Here is an 11,176-nt window from a genome sequence, read left to right on the forward strand (position 1 = left end):
ATGTGATTTTTCAAACAACTTTGGTGCACTGGAGCATGTGCTTGTAGTTCAAATTTAAATTATGCACATTAAATGCCCATAAACTCAGTTAATGTATAAAAAGGCGAAATGAGCCCGAAATAATTCCAAAATTTAGCACGGTACTTCTATTTGGTCTAATCTGGCTGTGTAAAAAAATTAAGGCGGGGAAAGGCCGTGTACGTATGTCGTTTCGCACACGGAGGTGACACGTTCCCTCTCGGAACCACGAGCCTTCTTGAGGGAAGCTCCAGTTTGCAAGAAACTTACACCAAAGCTTGTCCCAATTCGGCCAAAAAATTACCGCAGCATGTCCGTGCCATGTCATGACACCATGCCAGGTTTCATGATTTTTAGGCATGTTTTGGGATTGTCGGAATTAAAAAACCAAGTTTCTCAATCTTTTCGGCCGAGCCACGACGCCTAGATGTTTGAATTTCACTCACATCTCTTGCATGGGACCTATAAATTCACCCAAGGACACACATGTGATTTTTCAAACAATTTTGGTGCATTGGAGCCTGTGCTTGTAGTTCAAATTTTAATTATGCACATTAAATGTCCATAAACTCAATTAATGTATAAAAAGGCGAAATGAGCCCGGAATAATTCCCAAATTTAGCATGGTACTTCTTTTGGTCTAATCTAGATGTGTAAAAGAATTAAGGCAGAGAAGGCAGTGTACGTATGTCGTTTCGCACAAGGAGGTGACACGTTCCCTCTCAGAACCACGAGCCTTCTTGAGGGAAGCTCCGGTTTGCAAGAAACTTACACCAAAGCTTGTCCCAATTCGACCAAAAAAATTACCGCAACATGTTTGTGCCATGTCATGACACCATGCCAAGTTTCATGATTTTTAGGCATGTTTTGGGATTATAGGAATTGAAAAACCAAGTTGCTCAATCTTTTTGGACGAGCCACAACGCCCAGATGTTTGAATTTCACTCCCATCTCTTGCATGGGACCTAGAAATTCACCCAAGGACACACATGTGATTTTGCAAACAATTTTGGTGCACTGGAGCATGTGCTTGTAGTTCAAATTTGAATTATGCACATTGAATGCCCAGAAACTTAATTAATATACAAAAAAGTGAAACGACCCCGGAATAATTCCAAAATTTAGCATAGTACTTCTATTTGGTCTAATCTGGCCGTGTAAAAAAATTAAGGCGGGAGAAGGCAGTGTACATATGTCGTTTCACACACGGAGGTGACACGTTCCCTCTCGGAACCACGAGCCTTCTTGAGGGAAGCCCCGTTTTGGAAGAAGCTTACACCAAAGCTTGTCCCAGTACGGCCAAAAAAATTACTGCAGCATGTTGGTGCCATGTCATGACACCATGCCAAGTTTCATGATTATCAGGCGTGTTTTGGAATTACAGGAATTAAAAACCGAAGTTTCTCAATATTTCCGGCCGAGCCATGACGCCCAGATGTTTGAATTTCAGTCCCATCTTTTTCATGTGCCCTAGAAATTCACCCAAGGACACACATGTGATATTTCAAACAACTTTGGTGCAATGGAGAATGTGCTTGTAGTTCAAATTTGAATTATGCACATTAAATGCCCAGAAACTCAATTAATGTTTAAAAAAGTCCAAACGAACCCAGAATAATTCCAAAATTTATCACGGTACTTCTATTTTGTCTAATTTGGCTGTGTAAAAAAATTAAGGCGGGAGAAGGTAGTGTACGTATGTCGTTTCGCACACGGAGGTGACACGTTCCCTCTCGGAACCACGAGCCTTCTTGAGGGAAGCTTCGGTTTGGAAGAAGCTTACACCAAAGCTTGTCCCAATACGGCCAAAAAATTACCGCAGCATGTTGGTGTCATGTCATGATACCATGCCAAGTTTCATGATTATTAGACGTGTTTTGGAATTAGTGGAATTAAAAAACCAAGTTTCTCAATATTTCCGGCCGAGCCACGACACCCAGATGTTTGAATTTCACTCCCATCTCTTGCATGGGACCTAGAAATTCACCCAAGGACACATATGTGATTTTTCAAATAACTTTGGTGCACTAGAGCATGTGCTTGTATTTCAAATTTGAATTATGCACATTAAATGCCCAGAAACTAAATTAATGTACAAAAAAGTGAAACGAGCCCGAAATAATTCCAAATTTTAGCACGGTAATTCTATTTTGTCTCATATGGCTATGTAAAAAAATTAAGGCAGGAGAAGGCAGTGTACGTATGTCGTTTCACACACGGAGGTGACACGTTCCCTCTCGGAACCACGAGCCTTCTTGAGGGAAGCCCCGTTTTGGAAGAAGCTTACACCAAAGCTTGTCCCAATACTGCCAAAAAAATTACCGTAGCATGTTGGTGCCATGTCATGAAATCATGCCAAGTTTCATGATTATCAGGCATGTTTTGGAATTACAGGAATTAAAAACCCAAGTTTCTCAATATTTCCGGCCGAGCCATGACGCCGAGATGTTTGAATTTCAGTCCCATCTTTTTCATGGGCCCTAGAAATTCACCCAAGGACACACATGTGATATTTCAAACAACTTTAGTGCAATGGAGCATGTGCTTGTAGTTCAAATTTGAATTATGCACATTAAATGCCCAGAAACTCAATTAATGTATAAAAAGGAGAAACGAGCCCGGAATAATTCCAAAATTTAGCACGATACTTCTATTAGGTCTAATCTGGTGGTGTAAAAAATTAAGGCGGGAGAAGGCAGTGTACGTATGTCATTTCGCATACGGAGGTGACACGTTCCCTCCAAGAACCACGAGCCTTCTTGAGGGAAGCTCCGGTTTGCAAGAAGCTTACACCAAAGCTTGTCCCAATTCGGCCAACAAAAATTACCGCAGCATGTTCGTGCCATGTCATGACACCACGCAAAGTTTCATGATTTTCAGGCGTGTTTTGGAATTACAAGAATTAAAAAACCAAGTTTCTCAATCTTTCCGGCCGAGACACGACGCCCAGATGTTTGATTTTCACTCCCATGTCTTGCATGGGACCTATAAATTCACCCAAGGAAATACATGTGATTTTTCAAACAACTTTGGTGCACTGGAGCATGTGCTTGTAGTGAAAATTTGAATTATGTACATTAAATGCCAGAAACTCAATTAACGTATAAAAGGCGAAACGAGCCCGGAATAAGTCCAAGATTTAGCACAGTACTTCTATTTGGTCTAATCTGGATGTGTAAAAAAATTAAGGCGGGATAAGGCAGTGTACGAATGCCGTTTCGCACACGGAGGTGACATGTTCCCTCTCGACACCACGAGCCTTCTTTAGGGAATCTCCGGTTTGCAAGAATCTTACACCAAAGCTTGTCCCAATTCAGCCAAAAAAATTACCGCAAGATGTTCGTGCCATGTCATGACACCATGCCAAGTTTCATGATTTTTATGCGTGTTTTGGAATTACAGGAATTAAAAACCTAGTTTCTCAATCTTTTCGGCCAAGCCACGACGCCCAGATGTTTGAATTTCAGTCCCATCTCTTGCATGGGACCTAGAAATTCACCCAAGGACAGACATGTGATTTTTCAAACAACTTTTGTGCACTGGAGCCTGTGCTTGTAGTTAAAATTTGAATTATGCACATTAAATGCCCAGAAACTCAATTAATATATAAAAAGGCCAAACGAACCCGGAATAATTCCAAAATTTAGCAAAGTACTTATATTTGGTCTAATCTGGCTGTGTAAAAAAATTAAGGCGGGAGAAGGCAATGTACGTATGTCGTTTCGCACACGGAGGAAACACGTTCCCTCTTGAAACCACGAGCTTTCTTGAGGGAAGCTCCGGTTCGCAAGAAGCCTACACCAAAGCTTGTCCCAATTCGGCCAAAAAAATTACCGCAGCATGTTGGTGCCATGTCATGAGACCATGTCAAGTTTCATGATTTTCAGGCGTGTTTTGGAATTACAGGAACTAATAACCAAGTTTCTCAATCTTTCCGGCAGAGCCACGATGCCGAGATGTTTGAATTTCACTGTCATCTCTTGCATGGGACCTAGAAATTCACCCAAGGACACACATGTGATTTTTCAACAACTTTGGTGCACTGGAGCACGTGCTTGTAGTTCAAATTTGAATTATACACATTAAATGGGCAGAAACTCAATTGTATAAAAAGGCCAAACGAACATGGAATAATTCCAAAATTTAGCACGATACTTCTATTTGGTCTAATCTGCCTATGTAAAAAAATTTAGGCGGGAGAAGGCAGTGTATGTATGTCGTTTCGCACACAGAGGTGACATGTTCCCTCTCGGAACCAGGAGCCTTCTTGAGGGAAGCTCCGGTTTGCAGGAAGTTTACACCAAAGCTTGTCCCAATTAGGCCAAACAATTTACTGCAGCATGTTGGTGCCATGTCATGACACCATGCCAAGTTTCATGATTTTCAGCCATGTTTTGGATTTACAGGAATTAAAAAACCAAGTTTCTCAATCATTCCGGCCGAGCCACGACAGCTAGATGTTTGAATTTTATTACCATTTCCTACATGGGACCTATAAATTCACCCAAAGAGCCACGGCGACCCTTCTTATTGCTACGCGGCCTCCTTGCCGCTGACCCTTCTTCTTGCCGCGCGGCCTCATCGATATGGTCAGGTAATCCACACCCCACCCACACCATCCTCCTCCTTTCCCATCCCACACACCCCGACTAACGGAGCGACACCTTCCACCGAAATCACTGCCCCCTCCTCCAATTAAGCGCCGCCCACAACCATTGTACCTGGAGCCGAGTATCATGCGGCTGCATGCGCGAGCGAGGTCGCTATGGCTGACATGCGTGTCGACCGCCAGATCTTGGAGGAGCACCTCGTCTTCAAGGTCACCGTCGACACCGCTGCGCGGTTATCTACTTTAAAATACAGTTCGTGATGTTTTCTCGAGGCCACCGCCAGTGCCTTCTAGTGATTTGTCCTCTGTAATGTTAATATGCAATCTGATGTTCAGTTAACAGTTTGGTCCTCTGAAATGTAATGTTCAGTTAACACTTTGGTCCAACAATTGCTACATTTTGTAATACTGTTCTCAAGCATTCTTTGTTTGGTTAACTGTCTTATCTTCTAGTATATGTTTCTATTCTGCAATGTCGTGCTCAGTTAACTATTTTGGGTCATTTGGTCTGTTGTCCATTTAACTGTTTGGTTCAGTTCTGCAATTCGATTTTCATTTGCTGTGGTACAATTTTGTATTTTTATGCATGTGACACCAATTGAATTTGGCTGTACTCAATACATATTCTACTGATAGTATGGCAACTCTCAGTTAACCTGATCAAGATCTTGCTTATGTGTGTTGCAGGGAAACAATGGGAGACACTGCGGTTTACCATCGAGGTTTGTTCAAGCAGGGTCCTTTGGCTAATAGCACATTATTGTGCAGTTGCAGGAATCATTCTAATATTTAGGTTTCTTACAATTTGGTCATGCACATGTAGGTCCTGCTGTCAGAGGCTTAGACCCACTGTTTGACCCATTTTTCATATGGGGAAATGAGATGTCCACGAATATCAGTCAAGTCAAGAAACTCAGAAAGATTGTTAGGATGAAGAAACTTGCGATGAATAACAACAAGATCTTTGTTTGCACAATGAAGAAGACATCAGTCAACTATAGGATGGTACCAACTCTTTTACCTTGTTTTTACCCCTTGCGCCATTTCAAAATTTACATCAGCGATTTATGCATAGCTTTGTTTTCAGTACTTTTCAAAGCAGTTCACCGATGATTACCTCTCAAACGACCTGCATGGTCAAGAGGCGAGGAAGGTATTCATTCAACACCCACGGTACAATATTGAAGTCTTGCTGAAGAGGACGAAGGTTGGGCGGGCAATTATCCATAGCCACTGGCCTAAAGTTGCAAGGACATTCAACATCACTAAAGTCTCAATATTTGCCTTTCCGCTTCTGCAGTTTCCTAGATGAGATTCATCTGTCTATTTACCGTGTAAGATTCTACTTTCCAAAGTTTTTTGATGCTGCATGTGAAACTTGGTGCTGTTGTGTAATGGCGTAACTGAGTGCCAAAGCTATCTGATGTAATTCGATTATGAAATCTTGGTTGCTTTTATACGGATATGAAATATCTGGCGTGTTTTATAAGAAATATCAGTTTAATTAGTATATGGATTATCAATAATAGGCTAATTACCCTGCTTATTGGGGTTTTCTATTGCAAACGGTTACTCAGAGAGCATCGTGGGTGATGAACTCAAACAACCCGCATGGTTTCTAGAAAGTAGGCATGTTCGATCAACTAACAATCACACACGGCTTCCGGCAGCGAACTATTTGCGTTAGGCCACCTTGCACAAACATTTCCACAAAAAGAACTGTGTGGGATGTACATACCTACGGAAATGATTTTCTGGGATTCACTGTGTGGGACGTACATACCTACGAAAATTATTCCTGGGATTCACCATGTGGGATGTACATACCTACGGAAATGATTTCCGGGATCCACCGTGTGGGATGTACATACCTACGGAAATGATTTCTGGGATTCACCGTGTGGGATGCACATACCTACAGAAATGATTTCTGGGATACACCATGTGGGATGTACATACCTACGGAAAGGATTGGGTTTCGATGCCTCGCCCTATCACACACGGCCCCAGCCTGGGTCCCAGGAGGGCCTATCCCCGACGATTTCTGGGTCGTGTGGGAAGGACACCCTATCGACACACTCAATTGGCGACGGTTCCAAATGCCGTTGTTGAAAGGGGTTTTAAACTGTTTGTTTAGGACTTCGTTGTACCAGTGATTGGAGCAAATAAGTACCATAGGGGGCCCAGTAGGTGGGCACAACCCACCTGGGCGCGCCAGGGAGCCCAGGCATGCCCTGGTGGGTTGTGCTCACCTAGGTCCACCTCTTGTGCCCATCTTCTGGTATATAAGTCATCTTGACCTAGAAAAATAAGGAGAGGACTTTCAGGACAGAGCGCCGCCATCTCGAGGCGGAACTTGTGCAGGAGCACTTTTGCCCTCCAGCGGAGTGATTCCGCCCGGGGAACTTCCCTCCCGGAGGGGGAAATCATCGTCATAATCATCACCAACAACTCTCCCATCTTGGGAGGGCAATCTCCATCAACATCTTCAATAGCACCATCTCATCTCAAACCCTAGTTCATATCTTGTGTTTAGTCTTGTTACCGGAACTATAGATTGGTGCTTGTGGGTGACTAGTAGTGTTGATTACATCTTGTAGTTGATTACTATATGGTTTATTTGGTGGAAGATTATATGTTTAGATCCAATATGCAATTTAATACCCCTCTGATCTTGAGCATGATTATCATTTGTGAGTAGTTACTTTTGTTCTTGAGGTCACGGGAGAAATCATGTTGCATGTAATCATGTGAACTTGATACATGTTAGATATTTTGATAGTATGTATGTTGTGATTCCCTTAGTGTTGTCATGTGAACGTCGACTACATGACACTTCACCATATTTGGTCCTAAGGGAATGCATTGTGGAGTAGCAATTAGATGATAGGTTGCGAGAGTGACAGAAGCTTAAACCCCAGTTTATGCGATTTTTCGTAAGGGACCGACTGGATTCAAAAGTTTAATGCTATGGTTAGAAGTTATTCTTAATACTGTTCTCGTAGTTGCGGATGCTTGCGGGAGGGTTAATCATAAGTAGGAGGTTTGTTCAAGTAAGAAAAGCACCTAAGCACCGGTCCACCCACATATCAAATTATCAAAGTAGCGAACACAAATCGAACCAACATGGTGAAAGTGACTAAATGAAATTCCCGTGTACCCTCAAGACACTTTGCTTATCATAAGAGACCGTTCTGCCTGTCCTTTGCCTCAAAAGTATTGGGCTACCTTGCTATAGTTTTGCTACTATTATCATTACTTGCTCGTTACAAATTATCTTGCTATCAAACTACTCTATTACTTACAATTTCAGCACTTGCAGACATTACCTTGCTGAACACCACTTGTCATTTCCTTCTGCTCCTCGTTGGGTTCGACACTCTTACTTATCTAAAAGAGCTACAATTGATCCCTACACTTTTCAGTCATTAGGGTACCCACCAGGCAGTCACAAGGGTGGGGGGCGCGCCCCCCTACCATGTGGGCCACCTGGCAGGCCTCCGGTGCCCATCTTCTACTATATGAAGGGTTTTGACCTAGAAAAAAATTAGAAGGAAGCTTTCGGGATGAAGCACCGCCGTCTCGATGTGGAACTTGGGCAGAACCAATCTAGGGCTCCGAAGCTGTTCTGCACAGGGAACTTCCCTCCCAGATGGGGAAATCATCGTCGTCATCATCACCAACGATCCTCTCATCAAGAGGGGTCAATCTCCATCAACATCTTCACCAGCATCATCTCCTCTCAAACCCTAGTTCATCTCTTGTATCTGAGCTTTGTCTCAAAACCTCAGATTGGTACCTGTGGGTTGCTAGTAGTGTTGATTACTCCTTGTAGTTGATGCTAGTTGGTTTATTCGGTGGAAGATCATATGTTCAGATCCTTAATGATAATTAATACTCCTCTGATTATGAACATGAATATGCTTTGTGAGTAGTTGCATTTGTTCCTGAGGACATGGGAGAAGTCTTGTTATAAGTAATCATGTGAATTTGGTATTCGTTCGATATTTTGATGATATGTATGTTGTCTCTCCTCTAGTGGTGTTATGTGAACGTCGACTACATGACACTTCACCATGATTTGGGCCTCGGGGAAGGCATTGGGAAGTAATAAGTATATGATGGCTTGCTAGAGTGACAGAAGCTTAAACCCTAGTTTATGCATTGCTTCGCAAGGGACTGATTTGGATCCACATGTTTCATGCTATGGTTAGATTTATCTTAATTCTTCCTTCGTAGTTGCGGATGCTTGCGAGAGGGGTTAATCATAAGTGGGAGGCTTGTCCTAGTGAGGACAACACTCATATGTCTCCAACGTATCTATAATTTTTGATTGTTCCATGCCATTATATTATCTGTTTTGGATGTTTTATATGCATTAATATGTTATTTTACATTATTTTTGGAACTAACCTATTACCCTAGAGCCCAGTGCCAGTTTCTGTTTTTAACTTGTTTTTGGGTTTCGCAGAAAAGGAATACCAAACGGAATAAAACCTTCGCGATGATTTTTCTTGGACCAGAAGACACCTAGGAGACTTGGAGTTCAAGTCAGAGGAGCCATGATGCGGCCACAAGGGTGGAGGGCGCGCCCCCTGCCTTGTGGGCCCCCCGTGACTCCCTTGACCTAATTCTTTCGCCTATATATTCACATATATTCCCAAACCACTAGAAGTATCCACAAAAACACTTCCACTGCTGCAACCTTCTAGACCCGTGAGATCTCATCTAGGGACCTTTTCTGGCACCCTGCCGAAGGGGGATTTGATCACGGAGGGCTTCTACATCAACTCTATTGCCCTTCCGATGAAGCATGAGTAGTTTACCTCAGACCTACGGGTCCATAGCTAGTAGCTAGATGGCTTCTTCTATCTCCTTAATTCTTAGTACCATGTTCTCCTCGATGCTCTTGCAGATCTGTCCGATGTAATCTTCTTTTGTGGTGTGTTTGTCGAGATCCGATGAATTGTGGATTTATGATCATCTTATCTATGAATATTATTTGAATCTTCTCTGAATTCTTTTATGCATGATTTGGTATCTTTGTAATTCTCTTCAAACTATCGGTTTGGTTTGGCCAACTAGTTTGTTTTTTCTTGCAATGGGAGAAGTGCTTAGCTTTGGGTTCAATCTTGCGATGTCCTTTCCCAGTGACAGTAGGGGCAGCAAGGCACGTATGGTATTGTTGTTGGGTTCTACGGTAGGGTGCGTCGACTGCAAATTAAAATTTCCTACGCGCAGAACAACCAGGAATATGCTACGGGAGATGGATCACAGTTCGTTACCACTAGATGCGCAGTGCCGTGCAGCGAAAGAAGAGTTGGGGCAGCGCGTCCGCGTGGATCTTCTCCTCCTCGTCTGATCTCCCTCGTACAACTGGTGGTCGGTTCCCACGTACAGTTTTGCTGGAGTGGCGCAAGTGCACCGCCTCTAACGGTATCCGCGCGTGCAGGAGGAACATCGTGCGGTGGACCGCTAGGTCCGATCACACAACCGGCGGCGAGTGGAGGTGTCTATTCGCAACACATGCAAAACCTAGTGACAGCACTGAAGCGATCAATCGCATGAGTGTGCGGCACCTCCACTATATATAGGTGTCCGTCGCGGGCTCACACACTTGGGCCTCGCACGGACCCTAAAGCCCATAAGTCTACTCGGCCACAATCCGAATACAGTTCGGATCACATCCGACCAGTGTCCTCGGATCCATCCTCGTATGTTCCTTACCTTAAGCGCACGACCCCTTAGGTTCAAGTCGGCTTGGTCGCAGTTCGGATCAACTCCGAAATGCACGATTGGTAGCAGCCTCTAGCAAGGCATGCCAAACACCAAGCAGACTATGAAGCTGGTTAGCGAACATGTACATCATACTTCCATTCCTTTTGCCACACGATATATGTTGTCGAGTTCAAGGCGAGTCTGTCATCCTTGTGCTAGCCCGACCTCTTTCTCGTTCAGTGATGCCCACCACTATCCGTATTATCTCATAATCCTTGTCGCATGGCCATTCTTATCCTGGTCGGATCACACGAGGGGCCCAGAGTATATCTCTCCTGGTCGGAGGGGCAAATCCCATCTTGCTTGACCATGTCTCGCGGCATGGGTCTGGACAAGCCTGAAACCTACCTTTGTAACAACCCAGTCACAGAGTAGCGTTTGGTCAGCCCAAAGCAAGTTTGTCACCATCCCGAGTACATGCGTCAGCTCAGGTCTTAGGACATAGAACATATGTTGTACTAGAGACTCATAGATGACATATCGCTGCGTCTCATAGTTGGGTCTGTCTGACTCGGACCTTATCTCGACTCGGATCCGACTACGTCGAGTCCGACCAGATCCTTCCAAGTCCATATTATCCGGTTAGCATCCAATGCTCCATGGCTAGTGAGACCAAGCCATCGACCGTGTCATATGCTAGTCTAGTTGGCTGCGCGTCCACATAGCCCTTTCGACTAGGGACCTTTTAGGACAGTCATCATACAATGCATAGTCCCACAAACAAGTCACGTACTTGCTGATACACATCATTGATAATGTCCAAGGACTATC

The sequence above is a fragment of the Triticum dicoccoides genome, chromosome 7A (assembly GCF_002162155.2).
Source record: "Triticum dicoccoides isolate Atlit2015 ecotype Zavitan chromosome 7A, WEW_v2.0, whole genome shotgun sequence".
NCBI classification, from domain to species: Eukaryota; Viridiplantae; Streptophyta; class Magnoliopsida; order Poales; family Poaceae; genus Triticum; species Triticum dicoccoides.